Raw genomic sequence first — 27,969 nt, 5'->3', positions numbered from 1 at the left:
AAGGAGCAGCAACCTGATGCTCCTCAAGGCACAAACAAGACAAGACAGACTGTGACAATGGCAACATAATACAACATGACAATACAATAAATCAAAACGGGCAAGCACAAGAGTCCAAGGGAAGGGGCACACAAGAGTCCAAAGGGAAGTCCAAACAAGGGCTGACACGGACTGGGTAGCTCCTGCAGACACAAATACACTAGCCGGCAGACATGAACAGGATGGCCGGCAGACACGAACACGATAGCCGGCCGACACGAACAGGAGAGCCGGCCGACACGAACAGGATGCACTGGGCTGGAATGGCCACATGCACCGGGCTGGAATGGCCACATGCACCGGGCTGGAATGCCCGGCTCCGCCAAGCAGGAAAGCCCGGCTCAACCAGGCGGGAATGCCTGGTTCCGCCGGGCGGGAGTGCCCAGCTCCACCGGGCGGAAATGCCCGGCTGCACCGACCTGGATGCCCGGCTGCACCGACCTGGAATGCCCAGCTGCACCGACCTGGAATGCCCGGCTGGGGATCCTTGGTGGCCACAGGATTCCGGCGGCTTCGACCCTGGAGGGAAGACCGGCGGTCTCAACTCTGCAAGGCAGTCCGGCGGTCTCGGCCCTGAGCAGGAATCCGGCAGTCTCAACCCTGGTAGGGAGTCCGGCGGCCCCGACTCAGGAGGGAGTCCGGCGTTCTCGACCCTGGAAGGGAGTCCGGCAACCTCTAACCCTGGAGGGGAATCCGGCAGCCTCAACTGCTGCCACAACGATCCCTCTGTCTGCTGGGTCCGATTATGGCTGGTTCATTCTGTCATGGTTCTCGTGGTGAGACACAGAGAGAGGACCCAGGTGCAGACAGCGGGTAAGGGGTTAACAAATAATTTAATAAATAATAAAACAAAGACCCACGAGGGGGTAACAGAACAAAACATGGATACATAACATGACAGGACTAAGACTAACTACACTGAAACAAAACTTAAAATAACTCTTTGACATAAACTACACATGACTAAACTAACATAACACGGGAACTCACCACACAAACCACAATGAACCAGCACAAGACAGAAGACACAAGGGCATTAAATAAGGGAGCAAATCAAGAGGGAAACAGGTGTAGGCATTAATCAATAACGAGGTAACAAGAGGATGGGAACAATGACGAGACCGGAGAGATTATGGAAGGCCATAAGAACAATAATTGTCTCTCTCCACACTTAACATGAGGTTCTGTCATGATCCTGCCACTAAACCAAGAGAAACATGACATGATGCAGCAGAATCATGACAGAACTGTGTCACAAAATGCAGTTTTCAGCTCAGAAAGCTTGTTTCTGACATTCTAACAGCTCAATTAGAGCATTTTAGCAATGAACAGTGTTCTTTGTCAAAACTGACATTCTCATCATCCTCTGATGGACATTGTCACAAAATGATTTTTTTAGCCCAGGCAGCTTGTTTCTGTCATTCTAACAGCTCAGTTAGAGCATTTTAATAATGAACAGTGTTCTTTGTCAATACTGACATTCTCATCATCCACTGATGCACTTTGTCACAAAATGTAGTTTTCAGCTCAGAAAGCTTGTTTCTGACATTCTAACACCTCAATCAGAGCATTTTAGTAATGAACAGTGTTCTTTGTCAAAACTGACATTCTCATCATCCACTGATGAACTGTGTCACAAAATGCAGTTTTCAGCTCAGCAAGCTTGTTTCTGACATTCTAACAGCTCAATTAGAGCATTTTAGTAATGAACAGTGTTCTTTGTCAAAACTGACATTCTCATCATCCTCTGATGGACATTGTCACAAAATGACTTTTTTAGCCCAGAAAGCTTGTTTCTCTCATTTTAACAGCTCAATCAGAGCATTTAGTAATGAAGAGTGTTCTTTGTCAAAACTGACATTCTCATCATCCACTGATGCACTCTGTCACAAAATGCAGTTTTCAGCTCAGAAAGCTTGTTTCTGACATTCTAACAGCTCAATTAGAGCATTTTAGTAATGAACAGTGTTCTTTGTCAAAACTGACATTCTCATCATCCTCTGATGCACTTTGTCACAAAATGCAGTTTTCAGCTCAGAAAGCTTGTTTCTGACATTCTAACAGCTCAATTAGAGCATTTTAGTAATGAACAGTGTTCTTTGTCAATACTGACATTCTCATCATCCACTGATGCACTTTGTCACAAAATGTAGTTTTCAGCTCAGAAAGCTTGTTTCTGACATTCTAACACCTCAATCAGAGCATTTTAGTAATGAACAGTGTTCTTTGTCAAAACTGACATTCTCATCATCCACTGATGAACTGTGTCACAAAATGCAGTTTTCAGCTCAGCAAGCTTGTTTCTGACATTCTAACAGCTCAATTAGAGCATTTTAGTAATGAACAGTGTTCTTTGTCAAAACTGACATTCTCATCATCCTCTGATGGACATTGTCACAAAATGACTTTTTTAGCCCAGAAAGCTTGTTTCTCTCATTTTAACAGCTCAATCAGAGCATTTAGTAATGAAGAGTGTTCTTTGTCAAAACTGACATTCTCATCATCCACTGATGCACTCTGTCACAAAATGCAGTTTTCAGCTCAGAAAGCTTGTTTCTGACATTCTAACAGCTCAATTAGAGCATTTTAGTAATGAACAGTGTTCTTTGTCAAAACTGACATTCTCATCATCCTCTGATGCACTTTGTCACAAAATGCAGTTTTCAGCTCAGAAAGCTTGTTTCTGACATTCTAACAGCTCAATTAGAGCATTTTAGTAATGAAGAGTGTTCTTTGTCAAAACTGACATTCTCATCATCCTCTGATGGACATTGTCACAAAATGAATTTTTTAGCCCAGAAAGCTTGTTTCTGTCATTCTAACAGCTCAATCAGAGCATTTTAGTAATGAAGAGTGTTCTTTGTCAATACTGACATTCTCATCATCCACTGATGCACTTTGTCACAAAATGCAGTTTTCAGCTCAGAAAGCTTGTTTCTGACATTCTAACAGCTCAATCAGAGCATTTTAGTAATGAACAGTGTTCTTTGTCAAAACTGACATTCTCATCATCCACTGATGAACTGTGTCACAAAATGCAGTTTTCAGCTCAGCAAGCTTGTTTCTGACATTCTAACAGCTCAATTAGAGCATTTTAGTAATGAACAGTGTTCTTTGTCAAAACTGACATTCTCATCATCCTCTGATGGACATAGTCACAAAATGAATTTTTTAGCCCAGAAAGCTTGTTTCTGTCATTCTTACAGCTCAATTAGAGCATTTTAGTAATGAACAGTGTTCTTTGTCAAAACTGACATTCTCATCATCCTCTGATGGACATTGTCACAAAATGAATTTTTTAGCCCAGAAAGCTTGTTTCTGTCATTCTAACAGCTCAATTAGAGCATTTTAGTAATGAACAGTGTTCTTTGTCAAAACTGACATTCTCATCATCCAATGATGCACTTTGTCACAAAATGCAGTTTTCAGCTCAGAAAGCTTGTTTCGGGGCTTAAGCCCTTTCAGATCCTACAAGATGAGTTTTCTATTCCAAGGTCCTCCTTTTCATTATATCTAAGGTTAAGATCGGTATTGAAAGCCTATGGGGTGCCTTGGTCGGCTAAATTGGGTCCTCATACCATGATAAATTGGATAGATTCCAGTATGGGCTCTAAAGGAAGTGTGAGTAGGATTAATGAACACATGGTGGTAAACCAATATATAAAAATGCCGATTGAGAACTTCTGGGAAAGGGAACTCAATGTAACAATTGATTGGGACAATGTTTGGAAAAACTGTTTTGCCTGCTCTAAAAATCCAGCTCACCAAATGATTCATTTTAAACTCATTCATAAGGCTTATACGACTCCATGGCTATTGTGGAAAATGAATAGAAATCAAAATCCTTTTTGCCACCTATGTGAGGGTTCTAATATGGGCACTTATATGCATATGTTTTGGTATTGTCCTTGTGTTACAATGTTTTGGTCACTGGTGCAGACCGAACTATCTGTCTTGATGGACATTGAGATCCAGAGAGAACCATTACTTTTCCTGCTGCTTGATGATTCTTCGTTGTCACTGTCTCTTAATCAAAGGAGGATTCTGTCCACTGCCCTTACTGCAGCTAAAAAAGTAATCCTAAAATTATGGTTTGAGCCTTCCATACCGGTTATGTGGACATGGAGATCGTATCTTTTGGACATTGCTCGTCTGGAAGGTACTACTGCAAGGATTCTTGGTGCCTCTGGGAAGACGATACAGTTTTGGAGGGATCTCATTGACAATCTATCAGAAAAACAATAAAAGCTAAATTAATGATTTTGATTTTCTGCTTTCCAATGTGTATTTGTATTCTGATTTATTTTTGTTTAGTTTCCCATTCTTCATTTATCTTTATTTTATGGTTATGTATTATTTTCTCTTTATTTACTTGTACATACATATTATATCTTGAAATGTATGTATAACTGTCATCTTGGGAGGTTCTTGGGCATGTTTGTAAACAAAATATAAAACTGTTGATAAAAAATAAGTATAAAAAAAAAAAAAAAAAAAAAGAAAGCTTGTTTCGGACATTCTAACAGCTAAATTAGAGCATTTTAGTAATGAACATTGTTCTTTGTCAAAACTGACATTCTCATCATCTACTGATGAACTGTGTCACAAAATGCAGTTTTCAGCTCAGAAAGCTTGTTTCTGACATTCTAACAGCTCAATTAGAGCATTTTAGCAATGAACAGTGTTCTTTGTCAAAACTGACATTCTCATCATCCTCTGATGAACTGTGTCACAAAATGCAGTTTTCAGCTCAGAAAGCTTGTTTCTGACATTCTAACAGCTCAATTAGAGCATTTTAGCAATGAACAGTGTTCTTTGTCAAAACTGACATTCTCATCATCCATTGATGAAATGTGTCACAAAATGCAGTTTTCAGCTCAGCAAGCTTGTTTCTGACATTCTAACAGCTCAATTAGAGCATTTTAGTAATGAACAGTGTTCTTTGTCAAAACTGACATTCTCATCATCCTCTGATGGACATTGTCACAAAATGACTTTTTTAGCCCAGAAAGCTTGTTTCTCTCATTCTAACAGCTCAATCAGAGCATTTTAGTATGAAGAGTGTTCTTTGTCAAAACTGACATTCTCATCATCCACTGATGCACTCTGTCACAAAATGCAGTTTTCAGCTCAGAAAGCTTGTTTCTGACATTCTAACAGCTCAATTAGAGCATTTTAGTAATGGACAGTGTTCTTTGTCAAAACTGATATTCTCATCATCCACTGATGCACTTTGTCACAAAATGGAGTTTCCAACTCAGAAAGCTTGTTTCTGACATTCTAAAAGCTCAATTAGAGCATTTCAGTAATGAACAGTGTTCTTTGTCAAAACTGACATTCTCATCATCTACTGATGAACTGTGTCACAAAATGCAGTTTTCAGCTCAGAAAGCTTGTTTCTGACATCTAACAGCTCAATTAGAGCATTTTAGTTATGAACAGTGTTCTTTGTCAAAACTGACATTCTCATCATCCACTGATGAACTGTTTCACAAAATGCAGTTTTCAGCTCAGAAAGCTTGTTTCTGACATTCTAACAGCTCAATCAGAGCATTTTAGTAATGAAGAGTGTTCTTTGTCAAAACTGACATTCTCATCATCCACTGATGCACTTTGTCACAAAATGCAGTTTCCAACTCAGAAAGCTTGTTTCTGACATTCTAAAAGCTCAATTAGAGCATTTCAGTAATGAACAGTGTTCTTTGTCAAAACTGACATTCTCATCATCTACTGATGAACTGTGTCACAAAATGCAGTTTTCAGCTCAGAAAGCTTGTTTCTGACATTCTAACAGCTCAATTAGAGCATTTTAGCAATGAACAGTGTTCTTTGTCAAAACTGACATTCTCATCATCCTCTGATGGACATTGTCACAAAATGATTTTTTTAGCCCCGGAAGATTGTTTCTGTCATTCTAACAGCTCAATTAGAGCATTTTAGTAATGAAGAGTGTTCTTTGTCAAAACTGACATTCTCATCATCCACTGATGCACTTTGTCACAAAATGCAGTTTCCAGCTCAGAAAGCTTGTTTCTGACATTCTAACAGCTCAATTAGAGCATTTTAATAATGAACAGTGTTCTTTGTCAATACTGACATTCTCATCATCCACTGATGCACTTTGTCACAAAATGTAGTTTTCAGCTCAGAAAGCTTGTTTCTGACATTCTAACACCTCAATCAGAGCATTTTAGTAATGAACAGTGTTCTTTGTCAAAACTGACATTCTCATCATCCACTGATGAACTGTGTCACAAAATGCAGTTTTCAGCTCAGCAAGCTTGTTTCTGACATTCTAACAGCTCAATTAGAGCATTTTAGTAATGAACAGTGTTCTTTGTCAAAACTGACATTCTCATCATCCTCTGATGGACATTGTCACAAAATGACTTTTTTAGCCCAGAAAGCTTGTTTCTCTCATTCTAACAGCTCAATAAGAGCATTTTAGTAAAGAAGAGTGTTCTTTGTCAAAACTGACATTCTCATCATCCACTGATGCACTCTGTCACAAAATGCAGTTTTCAGCTCAGAAAGCTTGTTTCTGACATTCTAACAGCTCAATTAGAGCATTTTATTAATGAAGAGTGTTCTTTGTCAAAACTGACATTCTCATCATCCACTGATGCACTCTGTCTCAAAATGCAGTTTTCAGCTCAGAAAGCTTGTTTCTGACATTCTAACAGCTCAATTAGAGCATTTTAGTAATGAAGAGTGTTCTTTGTCAAAACTGACATTCTCATCATCCACTGATGCACTTTGTCACAAAATGCAGTTTCCAGCTCAGAAAGCTTGTTTCTGACATTCTAAAAGCTCAATTAGAGCATTTTAGTAATGAACAGTGTTCTTTGTCAATACTGACATTCTCATCATCCACTGATGCACTTTGTCACAAAATGCAGTTTTCAGCTCAGAAAGCTTGTTTCTGACATACTAACAGCTCAATTAGAACATTTTAGTAATGAACAGTGTTCTTTGTCAAAACTGACATTCTCATCATCCACTGATGCACTTTGTCACAAAATGTAGTTCTCAGCTCAGAAAGCTTGTTTCTGACATTCTAACAGCTCAATCATAGCATTTTAGTAATGAAGAGTGTTCTTTGTCAAAACTGACATTCTCATCATCTACTGATGAACTGTGTCACAAAATGCAGTTTTCAGCTCAGAAAGCTTGTTTCTGACATTCTAACAGCTCAATTAGAGCATTTTAGCAATGAACAGTGTTCTTTGTCAAAACTGACATTCTCATCATCCTCTGATGGACATTGTCACAAAATGATTTTTTTAGCCCAGGCAGCTTGTTTCTGTCATTCTAACAGCTCAGTTAGAGCATTTTAATAATGAACAGTGTTCTTTGTCAATACTGACATTCTCATCATCCACTGATGCACTTTGTCACAAAATGTAGTTTTCAGCTCAGAAAGCTTGTTTCTGACATTCTAACACCTCAATCAGAGCATTTTAGTAATGAACAGTGTTCTTTGTCAAAACTGACATTCTCATCATCCACTGATGAACTGTGTCACAAAATGCAGTTTTCAGCTCAGCAAGCTTGTTTCTGACATTCTAACAGCTCAATTAGAGCATTTTAGTAATGAACAGTGTTCTTTGTCAAAACTGACATTCTCATCATCCTCTGATGGACATTGTCACAAAATGACTTTTTTAGCCCAGAAAGCTTGTTTCTCTCATTTTAACAGCTCAATCAGAGCATTTAGTAATGAAGAGTGTTCTTTGTCAAAACTGACATTCTCATCATCCACTGATGCACTCTGTCACAAAATGCAGTTTTCAGCTCAGAAAGCTTGTTTCTGACATTCTAACAGCTCAATTAGAGCATTTTAGTAATGAACAGTGTTCTTTGTCAAAACTGACATTCTCATCATCCTCTGATGCACTTTGTCACAAAATGCAGTTTTCAGCTCAGAAAGCTTGTTTCTGACATTCTAACAGCTCAATTAGAGCATTTTAGTAATGAACAGTGTTCTTTGTCAAAACTGACATTCTCATCATCCACTGATGAACTGTGTCACAAAATGCAGTTTTCAGCTCAGAAAGCTTGTTTCTGACATTCTAACAGCTCAATTAGAGCATTTTAGTAATGAACAGTGTTCTTTGTCAAAACTGACATTCTCATCATCCTCTGATGCACTTTGTCACAAAATGCAGTTTTCAGCTCAGAAAGCTTGTTTCTGACATTCTAACAGCTCAATCAGAGCATTTTAGTAATGAAGAGTGTTCTTTGTCAAAACTGACATTCTCATCATCCACTGATGCACTCTGTCACAAAATGCAGTTTTCAGCTCAGAAAGCTTGTTTCTGACATTCTAACAGCTCAATTAGAGCATTTTAGTAATGAACAGTGTTCTTTGTCAAAACTGACATTCTCATCATCCACTGATGCACTTTGTCACAAAATGCAGTTTCCAGGTCAGAAAGCTTGTTTCTGACATTCTAAAAGCTCAATTAGAGCATTTTAGTAATGAACAGTGTTCTTTGTCAAAACTGACATTCTCATCATCCACTGATGAACTGTGTCACAAAATGCAGTTTTCAGCTCAGCAAGCTTGTTTCTGACATTCTAACAGCTCAATTAGAGCATTTTAGTAATGAACAGTGTTCTTTGTCAAAACTGACATTCTCATCATCCTCTGATGGACATTGTCACAAAATGAATTTTTTAGCCCAGAAAGCTTGTTTCTGTCATTCTAACAGCTCAATCAGAGCATTTTAGTAATGAAGAGTGTTCTTTGTCAATACTGACATTCTCATCATCCACTGATGCACTTTGTCACAAAATGCAGTTTTCAGCTCAGAAAGCTTGTTTCTGACATTCTAACAGCTCAATCAGAGCATTTTAGTAATGAACAGTGTTCTTTGTCAAAACTGACATTCTCATCATCCACTGATGAACTGTGTCACAAAATGCAGTTTTCAGCTCAGCAAGCTTGTTTCTGACATTCTAACAGCTCAATTAGAGCATTTTAGTAATGAACAGTGTTCTTTGTCAAAACTGACATTCTCATCATCCTCTGATGGACATTGTCACAAAATGAATTTTTTAGCCCAGAAAGCTTGTTTCTGTCATTCTAACAGCTCAATTAGAGCATTTTAGTAATGAACAGTGTTCTTTGTCAAAACTGACATTCTCATCATCCTCTGATGGACATTGTCACAAAATGAATTTTTTAGCCCAGAAAGCTTGTTTCTGTCATTCTAACAGCTCAATTAGAGCATTTTAGTAATGAACAGTGTTCTTTGTCAAAACTGACATTCTCATCATCCAATGATGCACTTTGTCACAAAATGCAGTTTTCAGCTCAGAAAGCTTGTTTCGGGGCTTAAGCCCTTTCAGATCCTACAAGATGAGTTTTCTATTCCAAGGTCCTCCTTTTCATTATATCTAAGGTTAAGATCGGTATTGAAAGCCTATGGGGTGCCTTGGTCGGCTAAATTGGGTCCTCATACCATGATAAATTGGATAGATTCCAGTATGGGCTCTAAAGGAAGTGTGAGTAGGATTAATGAACACATGGTGGTAAACCAATATATAAAAATGCCGATTGAGAACTTCTGGGAAAGGGAACTCAATGTAACAATTGATTGGGACAATGTTTGGAAAAACTGTTTTGCCTGCTCTAAAAATCCAGCTCACCAAATGATTCATTTTAAACTCATTCATAAGGCTTATACGACTCCATGGCTATTGTGGAAAATGAATAGAAAGCAAAATCCTTTTTGCCACCTATGTGAGGGTTCTAATATGGGCACTTATATGCATATGTTTTGGTATTGTCCTTGTGTTACAATGTTTTGGTCACTGGTGCAGACCGAACTATCTGTCTTGATGGACATTGAGATCCAGAGAGAACCATTACTTTTCCTGCTGCTTGATGATTCTTCGTTGTCACTGTCTCTTAATCAAAGGAGGATTCTGTCCACTGCCCTTACTGCAGCTAAAAAAGTAATCCTAAAATTATGGTTTGAGCCTTCCATACCGGTTATGTGGACATGGAGATCGTATCTTTTGGACATTGCTCGTCTGGAAGGTACTACTGCAAGGATTCTTGGTGCCTCTGGGAAGACGATACAGTTTTGGAGGGATCTCATTGACAATCTATCAGAAAAACAATAAAAGCTAAATTAATGATTTTGATTTTCTGCTTTCCAATGTGTATTTGTATTCTGATTTATTTTTGTTTAGTTTCCCATTCTTCATTTATCTTTATTTTATGGTTATGTATTATTTTCTCTTTATTTACTTGTACATACATATTATATCTTGAAATGTATGTATAACTGTCATCTTGGGAGGTTCTTGGGCATGTTTGTAAACAAAATATAAAACTGTTGATAAAAAATAAGTATAAAAAAAAAAAAAAAAAAAAAGAAAGCTTGTTTCGGACATTCTAACAGCTAAATTAGAGCATTTTAGTAATGAACAGTGTTCTTTGTCAAAACTGACATTCTCATCATCTACTGATGAACTGTGTCACAAAATGCAGTTTTCAGCTCAGAAAGCTTGTTTCTGACATTCTAACAGCTCAATTAGAGCATTTTAGTAATGAACAGTGTTCTTTGTCAAAACTGACATTCTCATCATCCTCTGATGAACTGTGTCACAAAATGCAGTTTTCAGCTCAAAAAGCTTGTTTCTGACATTCTAACAGCTCAATTAGAGCATTTTAGCAATGAACAGTGTTCTTTGTCAAAACTGACATTCTCATCATCCTCTGATGGACATTGTCACAAAATGATTTTTTTAGCCCAGGAAGCTTGTTTCTGTCATTCTAACAGCTCAATCAGAGCATTTTAGTAATGAAGAGTGTTCTTTGTCAAAACTGACATTCTCAACATCCACTGATGCACTTTGTCACAAAATGCAGTTTCCAGCTCAGAAAGCTTGTTTCTGACATTCTAACAGCTCAGTTAGAGCATTTTAATAATGAATAGTGTTCTTTGTCAATACTGACATTCTCATCATCCACTGATGCACTTTGTCACAAAATGTAGTTTTCAGCTCAGAAAGCTTGTTTCTGACATTCTAACACCTCAATCAGAGCATTTTAGTAATGAACAGTGTTCTTTGTCAAAACTGACATTCTCATCATCCACTGATGAACTGTGTCACAAAATGCAGTTTTCAGCTCAGCAAGCTTGTTTCTGACATTCTAACAGCTCAATTAGAGCATTTTAGTAATGAAGAGTGTTCTTTGTCAAAACTGACATTCTCATCATCCACTGATGCACTTTGTCACAAAATGCAGTTTCCAGCTCAGAAAGCTTGTTTCTGACATTCTAAAAGCTCAATTAGAGCATTTTAGTAATGAAGAGTGTTCTTTGTCAAAACTGACATTCTCATCATCCACTGATGCACTTTGTCACAAAATGCAGTTTCCAGCTCAGAAAGCTTGTTTCTGACATTCTAAAAGCTCAATTAGAGCATTTTAGTAATGAACAGTGTTCTTTGTAAAAACTGACATTCTCATCATCTACTGATGAACTGTGTCACAAAATGTAGTTCTCAGCTCAGAAAGCTTGTTTCTGACATTCTAACAGCTCAATCATAGCATTTTAGTAATGAAGAGTGTTCTTTGTCAAAACTGACATTCTCATCATCTACTGATGAACTGTGTCACAAAATGCAGTTTTCAGCTCAGAAAGCTTGTTTCTGACATTCTAACAGCTCAATTAGAGCATTTTAGCAATGAACAGTGTTCTTTGTCAAAACTGACATTCTCATCATCCTCTGATGGACATTGTCACAAAATGATTTTTTTAGCCCAGGAAGCTTGTTTCTGTCATTCTAACAGCTCAATCAGAGCATTTTAGTAATGAAGAGTGTTCTTTGTCAAAACTGACATTCTCAACATCCACTGATGCACTCTGTCACAAAATGCAGTTTCCAGCTCAGAAAGCTTGTTTCTGACATTCTAACAGCTCAGTTAGAGCATTTTAATAATGAACAGTGTTCTTTGTCAATACTGACATTCTCATCATCCACTGATGCACTTTGTCACAAAATGTAGTTTTCAGCTCAGAAAGCTTGTTTCTGACATTCTAACACCTCAATCAGAGCATTTTAGTAATGAACAGTGTTCTTTGTCAAAACTGACATTCTCATCATCCACTGATGAACTGTGTCACAAAATGCAGTTTTCAGCTCAGCAAGCTTGTTTCTGACATTCTAACAGCTCAATTAGAGCATTTTAGTAATGAACAGTGTTCTTTGTCAAAACTGACATTCTCATCATCCTCTGATGGACATTGTCACAAAATGACTTTTTTAGCCCAGAAAGCTTGTTTCTCTCATTTTAACAGCTCAATCAGAGCATTTAGTAATGAAGAGTGTTCTTTGTCAAAACTGACATTCTCATCATCCACTGATGCACTCTGTCACAAAATGCAGTTTTCAGCTCAGAAAGCTTGTTTCTGACATTCGAACAGCTCAATTAGAGCATTTTAGTAATGGACAGTGTTCTTTGTCAAAACTGACATTCTCATCATCCACTGATGAACTGTGTCACAAAATGCAGTTTTCAGCTCAGAAAGCTTGTTTCTGACATTCTAACAGCTCAATCAGAGCATTTTAGTAATAAAGAGTGTTCTTTGTCAAAACTGACATTCTCATCATCCACTGATGCACTTTGTCACAAAATGTAGTTTTCAGCTCAGGAAGCTTGTTTCTGACATTCTAACACCTCAATCAGAGCATTTTAGTAATGAACAGTGTTCTTTGTCAAAACTGACATTCTCATCATCCACTGATGAACTGTGTCACAAAATGCAGTTTTCAGCTCAGCAAGCTTGTTTCTGACATTCTAACAGCTCAATTAGAGCATTTTAGTAATGAAGAGTGTTCTTTGTCAAAACTGACATTCTCATCATCCACTGACATTCTCATCATCCACTGATGCACTTTGTCACAAAATGCAGTTTCCAGCTCAGAAAGCTTGTTTCTGACATTCTAAAAGCTCAATTAGAGCATTTTAGTAATGAACAGTGTTCTTTGTCAATACTGACATTCTCATCATCCACTGATGCACTTTGTCACAAAATGCAGTTTTCAGCTCAGAAAGCTTGTTTCTGACATACTAACAGCTCAATTAGAGCATTTTAGTAATGAACAGTGTTCTTTGTCAAAACTGACATTCTCATCATCTACTGATGAACTGTGTCACAAAATGCAGTTTTCAGCTCAGAAAGCTTGTTTCTGACATTCTAACAGCTCAATTAGAGCATTTTAGCAATGAACAGTGTTCTTTGTCAAAACTGACATTCTCATCATCCTCTGATGGACATTGTCACAAAATGATTTTTTTAGCCCAGGAAGCTTGTTTCTGTCATTCTAACAGCTCAATTAGAGCATTTCAGTAATGAACAGTGTTCTTTGTCAAAACTGACATTCTCATCATCCACTGATGCACTCTGTCACAAAATGCAGTTTTCAGCTCAGAAAGCTTGTTTCTGACATTCTAACAGCTCAATTAGAGCATTTTAGTAATGAACAGTGTTCTTTGTCAAAACTGACATTCTCATCATCCACTGATGAACTGTTTCACAAAATGCAGTTTTCAGCTCAGAAAGCTTGTTTCTGACATTCTAACAGCTCAATCAGAGCATTTTAGTAATGAAGAGTGTTCTTTGTCAAAACTGACATTCTCATCATCCACTGATGCACTTTGTCACAAAATGCAGTTTCCAGCTCAGAAAGCTTGTTTCTGACATTCTAAAAGCTCAATTAGAGCATTTTAGTAATGAACAATGTTCTTTGTCAATACTGACATTCTCATCATCCACTGATGCACTTTGTCACAAAATGCAGTTTTCAGCTCAGAAAGCTTGTTTCTGACATTCTAACAGCTCAATTAGAACATTTCAGTAATGAACAGTGTTCTTTGTCAAAACTGAGTTTCTCATCATCCTCTGATGGACATTGTCACAAAATACATTTTTTAGCCCAGAAAGCTTGTTTCTGTCATTCTAACAGCTCAATTAGAGCATTTTAGTAATGAACAGTGTTCTTTGTCAAAACTGACATTCTCATCATCCACTGATGCACTTTGTCACAAAATGTAGTTCTCAGCTCAGAAAGCTTGTTTCTGACATTCTAAAAGCTCAATTAGAGCATTTTAGTAAAGAACAGTCTTCTTTGTCAATACTGACATTCTCATCATCCACTGATGCACTTTGTCACAAAATGCAGTTTTCAGCTCAGAAAGCTTGTTTCTGAGATTCTAACAGCTCAATTAGAGCATTTCAGTAATGAACAGTGTTCTTTGTCAAAACTGACATTCTCATCATCTACTGATGAACTGTGTCACAAAATGCAGTTTTCAGCTCAGAAAGCTTGTTTCTGAAATTCTAACAGCTCAATTAGAGCATTTTAGCAATGAACAGTGTTCTTTGTCAAAACTGACATTCTCATCATCCTCTGATGGACATTGTCACAAAATTATTTTTTTAGCCCAGGAAGCTTGTTTCTGTCATTCTAACAGCTCAATCAGAGCATTTTAGTAATGAAGAGTGTTCTTTGTCAAAACTGACATTCTCATCATCCACTGATGCACTGTGTCACAAAATGCAGTTTTCAGCTCAGAAAGCTTGTTTCTGACATTCTAACAGCTCAATTAGAGCATTTTAGTAATGAACAGTGTTCTTTGTCAAAACTGACATTCTCATCATCCACTGATGAACTGTTTCACAAAATGCAGTTTTCAGCTCAGAAAGCTTGTTTCTGACATTCTAACAGCTCAATCAGAGCATTTTAGTAATGAAGAGTGTTCTTTGTCAAAACTGACATTCTCATCATCCACTGATGCACTTTGTCACAAAATGCAGTTTCCAGCTCAGAAAGCTTGTTTCTGACATTCTAAAAGCTCAATTAGAGCATTTTAGTAATGAACAGTGTTCTTTGTCAATACTGACATTCTCATCATCCACTGATGCACTCTGTCACAAAATGCAGTTTTCAGCTCAGAAAGCTTGTTTCTGACATTCTAACAGCTCAATTAGAGCATTTCAGTAATGAACAGTGTTCTTTGTCAAAACTGACATTCTCATCATCCACTGATGCACTCTGTCACAAAATGCAGTTTTCAGCTCAGAAAGCTTGTTTCTGACATTCTAACAGCTCAATTAGAGCATTTTAGTAATGAACAGTGTTCTTTGTCAAAACTGACATTCTCATCATCCACTGATGAACTGTTTCACAAAATGCAGTTTTCAGCTCAGAAAGCTTGTTTCTGACATTCTAACAGCTCAATCAGAGCATTTTAGTAATGAAGAGTGTTCTTTGTCAAAACTGACATTCTCATCATCCACTGATGCACTTTGTCACAAAATGCAGTTTCCAGCTCAGAAAGCTTGTTTCTGACATTCTAAAAGCTCAATTAGAGCATTTTAGTAATGAACAGTGTTCTTTGTCAATACTGACATTCTCATCATCCACTGATGCACTTTGTCACAAAATGCAGTTTTCAGCTCAGAAAGCTTGTTTCTGACATTCTAACAGCTCAATTAGAGCATTTTAGTAATGAAAAGTGTTCTTTGTCAAAACTGACATTCTCATCATCCACTGATGCACTTTGTCACAAAATGTAGTTCTCAGCTCAGAAAGCTTGTTTCTGACATTCTAACAGCTCAATTAGAGCATTTCAGTAATGAACAGTGTTCTTTGTCAAAACTGACATTCTCATCATCTACTGATGAACTGTGTCACAAAATGCAGTTTTCAGCTCAGCAAGCTTGTTTCTGACATTCTAACAGCTCACTTAGAGCATTTTTGTAATGAACAGTGTTCTTTGTCAAAACTGACATTGTCATCATCCTCTGATGGACATTGTCACAAAATGATTTTTTTAGCCCAGAAAGCTTGTTTCTGTCATTCTAACAGCTCAATCAGAGCATTTTAGTAATGAAGAGTGTTCTTTGTCAAAACTGACATTCTCATCATCCACTGATGCACTCTGTCACAAAATGCAGTTTTCAGCTCAGAAAGCTTGTTTCTGACATTCTAACAGCTCAATTAGAGCATTTTAGTAATGAACAGTGTTCTTTGTCAAAACTGACATTCTCATCATCCACTGATGCACTCTGTCACAAAATGCAGTTTTCAGCTCAGAAAGCTTGTTTCTGACATTCTAACAGTTCAATTAGAGCATTTTAGTAATGAACAGTGTTCTTTCTCAAAACTGACATTCTCATCATCCACTGATGCACTTTGTCACAAAATGCAGTTTTCAGCTCAGAAAGCTTGTTTCTGACATTCTAACAGCTCAATTAGAAAATTTTAGTAATGAACAGTGTTCTTTGTCAAAACTGACATTCTCATCATCCACTGATGCACTTTTTCAAAAAATGTAGTTCTCAGCTCAGAAATCTTGTTTCTGACATTCTAACAGCTCAATTAGAGCATTTCAGTAATGTACGGTGTTCTTTGTCAAAACTGACATTCTCATCATCCACTGATGCACTGTGTCACAAAATGCAGTTTTCAGCTCAGAAAGCTTGTTTCTGACATTCTAACAGCTCAATTAGAGCATTTTAGTAATGAACAGTGTTCTTTGTCAAAACTGACATTCTCATCATCCACTGATGAACTGTTTCACAAAATGCAGTTTTCAGCTCAGAAAGCTTGTTTCTGACATTCTAACAGCTCAATCAGAGCATTTTAGTAATGAAGAGTGTTCTTTGTCAAAACTGACATTCTCATCATCCACTGATGCACTTTTTCACAAAATGCAGTTTCCAGCTCAGAAAGCTTGTTTCTGACATTCTAAAAGCTCAATTAGAGCATTTTAGTAATGAACAGTGTTCTTTGTCAATACTGACATTCTCATCATCCACTGATGCACTCTGTCACAAAATGCAGTTTTCAGCTCAGAAAGCTTGTTTCTGACATTCTAACAGCTCAATTAGAGCATTTCAGTAATGAACAGTGTTCTTTGTCAAAACTGACATTCTCATCATCCACTGATGCACTCTGTCACAAAATGCAGTTTTCAGCTCAGAAAGCTTGTTTCTGACATTCTAACAGCTCAATTAGAGCATTTTAGTAATGAAGAGTGTTCTTTGTCAAAACTGACATTCTCATCATCCACTGATGCACTTTGTCACAAAATGCAGTTTCCAGCTCAGAAAGCTTGTTTCTGACATTCTAAAAGCTCAATTAGAGCATTTTAGTAATGAACAATGTTCTTTGTCAATACTGACATTCTCATCATCCACTGATGCACTTTGTCACAAAATGCAGTTTTCAGCTCAGAAAGCTTGTTTCTGACATTCTAACAGCTCAATTAGAACATTTCAGTAATGAACAGTGTTCTTTGTCAAAACTGAGTTTCTCATCATCCTCTGATGGACATTGTCACAAAATGCATTTTTTAGCCCAGAAAGCTTGTTTCTGTCATTCTAACAGCTCAATTAGAGCATTTTAGTAATGAACAGTGTTCTTTGTCAAAACTGACATTCTCATCATCCACTGATGCACTTTGTCACAAAATGTAGTTCTCAGCTCAGAAAGCTTGTTTCTGACATTCTAAAAGCTCAATTAGAGCATTTTAGTAATGAACAGTGTTCTTTGTCAATACTGACATTCTCATCATCCACTGATGCACTTTGTCACAAAATGCAGTTTTCAGCTCAGAAAGCTTGTTTCTGAGATTCTAACAGCTCAATTAGAGCATTTCAGTAATGAACAGTGTTCTTTGTCAAAACTGACATTCTCATCATCTACTGATGAACTGTGTCACAAAATGCAGTTTTCAGCTCAGAAAGCTTGTTTCTGAAATTCTAACAGCTCAATTAGAGCATTTTAGCAATGAACAGTGTTCTTTGTCACAAAATTATTTTTTTAGCCCAGGAAGCTTGTTTCTGTCATTCTAACAGCTCAATCAGAGCATTTTAGTAATGAAGAGTGTTCTTTGTCAAAACTGACATTCTCATCATCCACTGATGCACTTTGTCACAAAATGTAGTTCTCAGCTCAGAAAGCTTGTTTCTGACATTCTAACAGCTCAATTAGAGCATTTCAGTAATGAACAGTGTTCTTTGTCAAAACTGACATTCTCATCATCTACTGATGAACTGTGTCACAAAATGCAGTTTTCAGCTCAGCAAGCTTGTTTCTGACATTCTAACAGCTCACTTAGAGCATTTTTGTAATGAACAGTGTTCTTTGTCAAAACTGACATTGTCATCATCCTCTGATGGACATTGTCACAAAATGATTTTTTTAGCCCAGAAAGCTTGTTTCTGTCATTCTAACAGCTCAATCAGAGCATTTTAGTAATGAAGAGTGTTCTTTGTCAAAACTGACATTCTCATCATCCACTGATGCACTCTGTCACAAAATGCAGTTTTCAGCTCAGAAAGCTTGTTTCTGACATTCTAACAGCTCAATTAGAGCATTTTAGTAATGAACAGTGTTCTTTGTCAAAACTGACATTCTCATCATCCACTGATGCACTCTGTCACAAAATGCAGTTTTCAGCTCAGAAAGCTTGTTTCTGACATTCTAACAGTTCAATTAGAGCATTTTAGTAATGAACAGTGTTCTTTCTCAAAACTGACATTCTCATCATCCACTGATGCACTTTGTCACAAAATGCAGTTTTCAGCTCAGAAAGCTTGTTTCTGACATTCTAACAGCTCAATTAGAAAATTTTAGTAATGAACAGTGTTCTTTGTCAAAACTGACATTCTCATCATCCACTGATGCACTTTTTCAAAAAATGTAGTTCTCAGCTCAGAAATCTTGTTTCTGACATTCTAACAGCTCAATTAGAGCATTTCAGTAATGTACGGTGTTCTTTGTCAAAACTGACATTCTCATCATCCACTGATGCACTGTGTCACAAAATGCAGTTTTCAGCTCAGAAAGCTTGTTTCTGACATTCTAACAGCTCAATTAGAGCATTTTAGTAATGAACAGTGTTCTTTGTCAAAACTGACATTCTCATCATCCACTGATGAACTGTTTCACAAAATGCAGTTTTCAGCTCAGAAAGCTTGTTTCTGACATTCTAACAGCTCAATCAGAGCATTTTAGTAATGAAGAGTGTTCTTTGTCAAAACTGACATTCTCATCATCCACTGATGCACTTTGTCACAAAATGCAGTTTCCAGCTCAGAAAGCTTGTTTCTGACATTCTAAAAGCTCAATTAGAGCATTTTAGTAATGAACAGTGTTCTTTGTCAATACTGACATTCTCATCATCCACTGATGCACTCTGTCACAAAATGCAGTTTTCAGCTCAGAAAGCTTGTTTCTGACATTCTAACAGCTCAATTAGAGCATTTCAGTAATGAACAGTGTTCTTTGTCAAAACTGACATTCTCATCATCCACTGATGCACTCTGTCACAAAATGCAGTTTTCAGCTCAGAAAGCTTGTTTCTGACATTCTAACAGCTCAATTAGAGCATTTTAGTAATGAAGAGTGTTCTTTGTCAAAACTGACATTCTCATCATCCACTGATGCACTTTGTCACAAAATGCAGTTTCCAGCTCAGAAAGCTTGTTTCTGACATTCTAAAAGCTCAATTAGAGCATTTTAGTAATGAACAATGTTCTTTGTCAATACTGACATTCTCATCATCCACTGATGCACTTTGTCACAAAATGCAGTTTTCAGCTCAGAAAGCTTGTTTCTGACATTCTAACAGCTCAATTAGAACATTTCAGTAATGAACAGTGTTCTTTGTCAAAACTGACATTCTCATCATCCACTGATGCACTTTGTCACAAAATGTAGTTCTCAGCTCAGAAAGCTTGTTTCTGACATTCTAAAAGCTCAATTAGAGCATTTTAGTAATGAACAGTGTTCTTTGTCAATACTGACATTCTCATCATCCACTGATGCACTTTGTCACAAAATGCAGTTTTCAGCTCAGAAAGCTTGTTTCTGAGATTCTAACAGCTCAATTAGAGCATTTCAGTAATGAACAGTGTTCTTTGTCAAAACTGACATTCTCATCATCTACTGATGAACTGTGTCACAAAATGCAGTTTTCAGCTCAGAAAGCTTGTTTCTGAAATTCTAACAGCTCAATTAGAGCATTTTAGCAATGAACAGTGTTCTTTGTCACAAAATTATTTTTTTAGCCCAGGAAGCTTGTTTCTGTCATTCTAACAGCTCAATCAGAGCATTTTAGTAATGAAGAGTGTTCTTTGTCAAAACTGACATTCTCATCATCCACTGATGCACTGTGTCACAAAATGCAGTTTTCAGCTCAGAAAGCTTGTTTCTGACATTCTAACAGCTCAATTAGAGCATTTTAGTAATGAACAGTGTTCTTTGTCAAAACTGACATTCTCATCATCCACTGATGAACTGTTTCACAAAATGCAGTTTTCAGCTCAGAAAGCTTGTTTCTGACATTCTAACAGCTCAATCAGAGCATTTTAGTAATGAAGAGTGTTCTTTGTCAAAACTGACATTCTCATCATCCACTGATGCACTTTGTCACAAAATGCAGTTTCCAGCTCAGAAAGCTTGTTTCTGACATTCTAAAAGCTCAATTAGAGCATTTTAGTAATGAACAGTGTTCTTTGTCAATACTGACATTCTCATCATCCACTGATGCACTCTGTCACAAAATGCAGTTTTCAGCTCAGAAAGCTTGTTTCTGACATTCTAACAGCTCAATTAGAGCATTTCAGTAATGAACAGTGTTCTTTGTCAAAACTGACATTCTCATCATCTACTGATGAACTGTGTCACAAAATGCAGTTTTCAGCTCAGCAAGCTTGTTTCTGACATTCTAACAGCTCACTTAGAGCATTTTTGTAATGAACAGTGTTCTTTGTCAAAACTGACATTGTCATCATCCTCTGATGGACATTGTCACAAAATGATTTTTTTAGCCCAGAAAGCTTGTTTCTGTCATTCTAACAGCTCAATCAGAGCATTTTAGTAATGAAGAGTGTTCTTTGTCAAAACTGACATTCTCATCATCCACTGATGCACTCTGTCACAAAATGCAGTTTTCAGCTCAGAAAGCTTGTTTCTGACATTCTAACAGCTCAATTAGAGCATTTTAGTAATGAACAGTGTTCTTTGTCAAAACTGACATTCTCATCATCCACTGATGCACTCTGTCACAAAATGCAGTTTTCAGCTCAGAAAGCTTGTTTCTGACATTCTAACAGTTCAATTAGAGCATTTTAGTAATGAACAGTGTTCTTTCTCAAAACTGACATTCTCATCATCCACTGATGCACTTTGTCACAAAATGCAGTTTTCAGCTCAGAAAGCTTGTTTCTGACATTCTAACAGCTCAATTAGAAAATTTTAGTAATGAACAGTGTTCTTTGTCAAAACTGACATTCTCATCATCCACTGATGCACTTTTTCAAAAAATGTAGTTCTCAGCTCAGAAATCTTGTTTCTGACATTCTAACAGCTCAATTAGAGCATTTCAGTAATGTACGGTGTTCTTTGTCAAAACTGACATTCTCATCATCCACTAATGCACTTTGTCACAAAATGCAGTTTGCAGCTCAGAAAGCTTGTTTCTGACATTCTAACAACTCAATTAGAGCATTTTAGTAATGAACAGTGTTCTTTGTCAAAACTGACATTCTCATCATCCACTGATGCACTCTGTCAAAAAATGCAGTTTTCAGCTCAGAAAGCTTGTTTCTGACATTCTAACAGCTCACTTAGAGCATTTTAGAAATGAACAGTGTTCTTTGTCAAAACTGACATTCTCATCATCCTCTGATGGACATTGTCACAAAATGATTTTTTTAGCCCAGGAAGCTTGTTTCTGTCATTCTAACAGCTCAATCAGAGCATTTTAGTAATGAAGAGTGTTCTTTGTCAAAACTGACATTCTCATCATCCACTGATGAACTGTGTCACAAAATGCAGTTTTCAGCTCAGAAAGCTTGTTTCTGACATTCTAACAGCTCAATTAGAGCATTTTAGTAATGAACAGTGTTCTTTGTCAAAACTGACATTCTCATCATCCACTGATGCACTTTGTCACAAAATGTAGTTCTTAGCTCAGGAAGCTTGTTTCTGACATTCTAACATTTCAATTAGAGCATTTCAGTAATGAAGAGTGTTCTTTGTCAAAACTGACATTCTCATCATCCACTGATGAACTGTGTCGCAAAATGCAGTTTTCAGCTCAGCAAGCTTGTTTCTGACATTCTAACAGCTCAATTAGAGCTTTTAGTAATGAACAGTGTTCTTTGTCAAAACTGACATTCTCATCATCCTCTGATGGACATTGTCACAAAATGACTTTTTTAGCCCAGAAAGCTTGTTTCTCTCATTCTAACAGCTCAATAAGAGCATTTTAGTAAAGAAGAGTGTTCTTTGTCAAAACTGACATTCTCATCATCCACTGATGCACTCTGTCACAAAATGCAGTTTTCAGCTCAGAAAGCTTGTTTCTGACATTCTAACAGCTCAATTAGAGCATTTTAGTAATGAAGAGTGTTCTTTGTCAAAACTGACATTCTCATCATCCTCTGATGAACTTTGTCACAAAATGCAGTTTTCAGCTCAGAAAGCTTGTTTCTGACATTCTAACAGCTCAATCAGAGCATTTTAGTAATGAAGAGTGTTCTTTGTCAAAACTGACATTCTCATCATCCTCTGATGGACATTGTCACAAAATGATATTTTTAGCCCAGGAAGCTTGTTTGTATCATTCTAACAGCTCAAACAGAGCATTTTAGTAATGAAGAGTGTTCTTTGTCAAAACTGACATTCTCATCATCCACTGATGCACTTTGTCACAAAATGTAGTTTTCAGCTCAGAAAGCTTGTTTCTGACATTCTAACACCTCAATCAGAGCATTTAAGTAATGAACAGTGTTCTTTGTCAAAACTGACATTCTCATCATCCACTGATGAACTGTGTCACAAAATGCAGTTTTCAGCTCAGCAAGCTTGTTTCTGACATTCTAACAGCTCAATTAGAGCATTTTAGTAATGAACAGTGTTCTTTGTCAAAACTGACATTCTCATCATCCACTGATGAACTGTGTCACAAAATGCAGTTTTCAGCTCAGAAAGCTTGTTTCTGACATTCTAACAGCTCAATTAGAGCATTTTAGCAATGAACAGTGTTCTTTGTCAAAACTGACATTCTCATCATCCTCTGATGGACATTGTCACAAAATGATTTTTTTAGCCCAGGAAGCTTGTTTCTGTCATTCTAACAGCTCAATCAGAGCATTTTAGTAATGAAGAGTGTTCTTTGTCAAAACTGACATTCTCAACATCCACTGATGCACTTTGTCACAAAATGCAGTTTCCAGCTCAGAAAGCTTGTTTCTGACATTCTAACAGCTCAGTTAGAGCATTTTAATAATGAACAGTGTTCTTTGTCAATACTGACATTCTCATCATCCACTGATGCACTTTGTCACAAAATGTAGTTTTCAGCTCAGAAAGCTTGTTTCTGACATTCTAACACCTCAATCAGAGCATTTTAGTAATGAACAGTGTTCTTTGTCAAAACTGACATTCTCATCATCCACTGATGAACTGTGTCACAAAATGCAGTTTTCAGCTCAGCAAGCTTGTTTCTGACATTCTAACAGCTCAATTAGAGCATTTTAGTAATGAAGAGTGTTCTTTGTCAAAACTGACATTCTCATCATCCACTGATGCACTTTGTCACAAAATGCAGTTTCCAGCTCAGAAAGCTTGTTTCTGACATTCTAAAAGCTCAATTAGAGCATTTTAGTAATGAACAGTGTTCTTTGTCAATACTGACATTCTCATCATCCACTGATGCACTTTGTCACAAAATGCAGTTTTCAGCTCAGAAAGCTTGTTTCTGACATACTAACAGCTCAATTAGAGCATTTTAGTAATGAACAGTGTTCTTTGTCAAAACTGACATTCTCATCATCCACTGATGCACTTTGTCACAAAATGTAGTTCTCAGCTCAGAAAGCTTGTTTCTGACATTCTAACAGCTCAATCATAGCATTTTAGTAATGAAGAGTGTTCTTTGTCAAAACTGACATTCTCATCATCCACTGATGAACTGTGTCACAAAATGCAGTTTTCAGCTCAGAAATCTAGTTTCTGACATTCTAACAGCTCAATTAGAGCATTTTAGTAATGAACAGTGTTCTTTGTCAAAACTGACATTCTCATCATCCACTGATGCACTCAGTCACAAAATGCAGTTTTCAGCTCAGAAAGCTTGTTTCTGACATCTAACAGCTCAATAAGAGCATTTTAGTTATGAACAGTGTTCTTTGTCAAAACTGACATTCTCATCATCCACTGATGAACTGTTTCACAAAATGCAGTTTTCAGCTCAGAAAGCTTGTTTCTGACATTCTAACAGCTCAATTAGAGCATTTTAGCAATGAACAGTGTTCTTTGTCAAAACTGACATTCTCATCATCCTCTGATGGACATTGTCACAAAATGATTTTTTTAGCCCAGGAAGCTTGTTTCTGTCATTCTAACAGCTCAATCAGAGCATTTTAGTAATGAAGAGTGTTCTTTGTCAAAACTGACATTCTCATCATCCACTGATGCACTTTGTCACAAAATGCAGTTTCCAGCTCAGAAAGCTTGTTTCTGACATTCTAACAGCTCAATTAGAGCATTTTAATAATGAACAGTGTTCTTTGTCAATACTGACATTCTCATCATCCACTGATGCACTTTGTCACAAAATGTAGTTTTCAGCTCAGAAAGCTTGTTTCTGACATTCTAACACCTCAATCAGAGCATTTTAGTAATGAACAGTGTTCTTTGTCAAAACTGACATTCTCATCATCCACTGATGAACTGTGTCACAAAATGCAGTTTTCTGCTCAGCAAGCTTGTTTCTGACATTCTAACAGCTCAATTAGAGCATTTTAGTAATGAACAGTGTTCTTTGTCAAAACTGACATTCTCATCATCCTCTGATGCACTTTGTCACAAAATGCAGTTTTCAGCTCAGAAAGCTTGTTTCTGACATTCTAACAGCTCAATTAGAGCATTTTAGTAATGAACAGTGTTCTTTGTCAAAACTGACATTCTCATCATCCACTGATGAACTGTGTCACAAAATGCAGTTTTCAGCTCAGAAAGCTTGTTTCTGACATTCTAACAGCTCAATTAGAGCATTTTAGTAATGAACAGTGTTCTTTGTCAAAACTGACATTCTCATCATCCTCTGATGCACTTTGTCACAAAATGCAGTTTTCAGCTCAGAAAGCTTGTTTCTGACATTCTAACAGCTCAATCAGAGCATTTTAGTAATGAAGAGTGTTCTTTGTCAAAACTGACATTCTCATCATCCACTGATGCACTATGTCACAAAATGCAGTTTTCAGCTCAGAAAGCTTGTTTCTGAGATTCTAACAGCTCAATTAGAGCATTTCAGTAATGAACAGTGTTCTTTGTCAAAACTGACATTCTCATCATCTACTGATGAACTGTGTCACAAAATGCAGTTTTCAGCTCAGAAAGCTTGTTTCTGAAATTCTAACAGCTCAATTAGAGCATTTTAGCAATGAACAGTGTTCTTTGTCACAAAATTATTTTTTTAGCCCAGGAAGCTTGTTTCTGTCATTCTAACAGCTCAATCAGAGCATTTTAGTAATGAAGAGTGTTCTTTGTCAAAACTGACATTCTCATCATCCACTGATGCACTTTGTCACAAAATGTAGTTCTCAGCTCAGAAAGCTTGTTTCTGACATTCTAACAGCTCAATTAGAGCATTTCAGTAATGAACAGTGTTCTTTGTCAAAACTGACATTCTCATCATCTACTGATGAACTGTGTCACAAAATGCAGTTTTCAGCTCAGCAAGCTTGTTTCTGACATTCTAACAGCTCACTTAGAGCATTTTTGTAATGAACAGTGTTCTTTGTCAAAACTGACATTGTCATCATCCTCTGATGGACATTGTCACAAAATGATTTTTTTAGCCCAGAAAGCTTGTTTCTGTCATTCTAACAGCTCAATCAGAGCATTTTAGTAATGAAGAGTGTTCTTTGTCAAAACTGACATTCTCATCATCCACTGATGCACTCTGTCACAAAATGCAGTTTTCAGCTCAGAAAGCTTGTTTCTGACATTCTAACAGCTCAATTAGAGCATTTTAGTAATGAACAGTGTTCTTTGTCAAAACTGACATTCTCATCATCCACTGATGCACTCTGTCACAAAATGCAGTTTTCAGCTCAGAAAGCTTGTTTCTGACATTCTAACAGTTCAATTAGAGCATTTTAGTAATGAACAGTGTTCTTTCTCAAAACTGACATTCTCATCATCCACTGATGCACTTTGTCACAAAATGCAGTTTTCAGCTCAGAAAGCTTGTTTCTGACATTCTAACAGCTCAATTAGAAAATTTTAGTAATGAACAGTGTTCTTTGTCAAAACTGACATTCTCATCATCCACTGATGCACTTTTTCAAAAAATGTAGTTCTCAGCTCAGAAATCTTGTTTCTGACATTCTAACAGCTCAATTAGAGCATTTCAGTAATGTACGGTGTTCTTTGTCAAAACTGACATTCTCATCATCCACTGATGCACTGTGTCACAAAATGCAGTTTTCAGCTCAGAAAGCTTGTTTCTGACATTCTAACAGCTCAATTAGAGCATTTTAGTAATGAACAGTGTTCTTTGTCAAAACTGACATTCTCATCATCCACTGATGAACTGTTTCACAAAATGCAGTTTTCAGCTCAGAAAGCTTGTTTCTGACATTCTAACAGCTCAATCAGAGCATTTTAGTAATGAAGAGTGTTCTTTGTCAAAACTGACATTCTCATCATCCACTGATGCACTTTGTCACAAAATGCAGTTTCCAGCTCAGAAAGCTTGTTTCTGACATTCTAAAAGCTCAATTAGAGCATTTTAGTAATGAACAGTGTTCTTTGTCAATACTGACATTCTCATCATCCACTGATGCACTCTGTCACAAAATGCAGTTTTCAGCTCAGAAAGCTTGTTTCTGACATTCTAACAGCTCAATTAGAGCATTTCAGTAATGAACAGTGTTCTTTGTCAAAACTGACATTCTCATCATCCACTGATGCACTCTGTCACAAAATGCAGTTTTCAGCTCAGAAAGCTTGTTTCTGACATTCTAACAGCTCAATTAGAGCATTTTAGTAATGAAGAGTGTTCTTTGTCAAAACTGACATTCTCATCATCCACTGATGCACTTTGTCACAAAATGCAGTTTCCAGCTCAGAAAGCTTGTTTCTGACATTCTAAAAGCTCAATTAGAGCATTTTAGTAATGAACAATGTTCTTTGTCAATACTGACATTCTCATCATCCACTGATGCACTTTGTCACAAAATGCAGTTTTCAGCTCAGAAAGCTTGTTTCTGACATTCTAACAGCTCAATTAGAACATTTCAGTAATGAACAGTGTTCTTTGTCAAAACTGAGTTTCTCATCATCCTCTGATGGACATTGTCACAAAATGCATTTTTTAGCCCAGAAAGCTTGTTTCTGTCATTCTAACAGCTCAATTAGAGCATTTTAGTAATGAACAGTGTTCTTTGTCAAAACTGACATTCTCATCATCCACTGATGCACTTTGTCACAAAATGTAGTTCTCAGCTCAGAAAGCTTGTTTCTGACATTCTAAAAGCTCAATTAGAGCATTTTAGTAATGAACAGTGTTCTTTGTCAATACTGACATTCTCATCATCCACTGATGCACTTTGTCACAAAATGCAGTTTTCAGCTCAGAAAGCTTGTTTCTGAGATTCTAACAGCTCAATTAGAGCATTTCAGTAATGAACAGTGTTCTTTGTCAAAACTGACATTCTCATCATCTACTGATGAACTGTGTCACAAAATGCAGTTTTCAGCTCAGAAAGCTTGTTTCTGAAATTCTAACAGCTCAATTAGAGCATTTTAGCAATGAACAGTGTTCTTTGTCACAAAATTATTTTTTTAGCCCAGGAAGCTTGTTTCTGTCATTCTAAC

This window comes from Barbatula barbatula (assembly GCF_947034865.1).
Source record: "Barbatula barbatula genome assembly, chromosome: 19".
Lineage (NCBI taxonomy): Eukaryota > Metazoa > Chordata > Actinopteri > Cypriniformes > Nemacheilidae > Barbatula > Barbatula barbatula.
Note: the sequence above shows the minus strand (reverse complement) of the source record.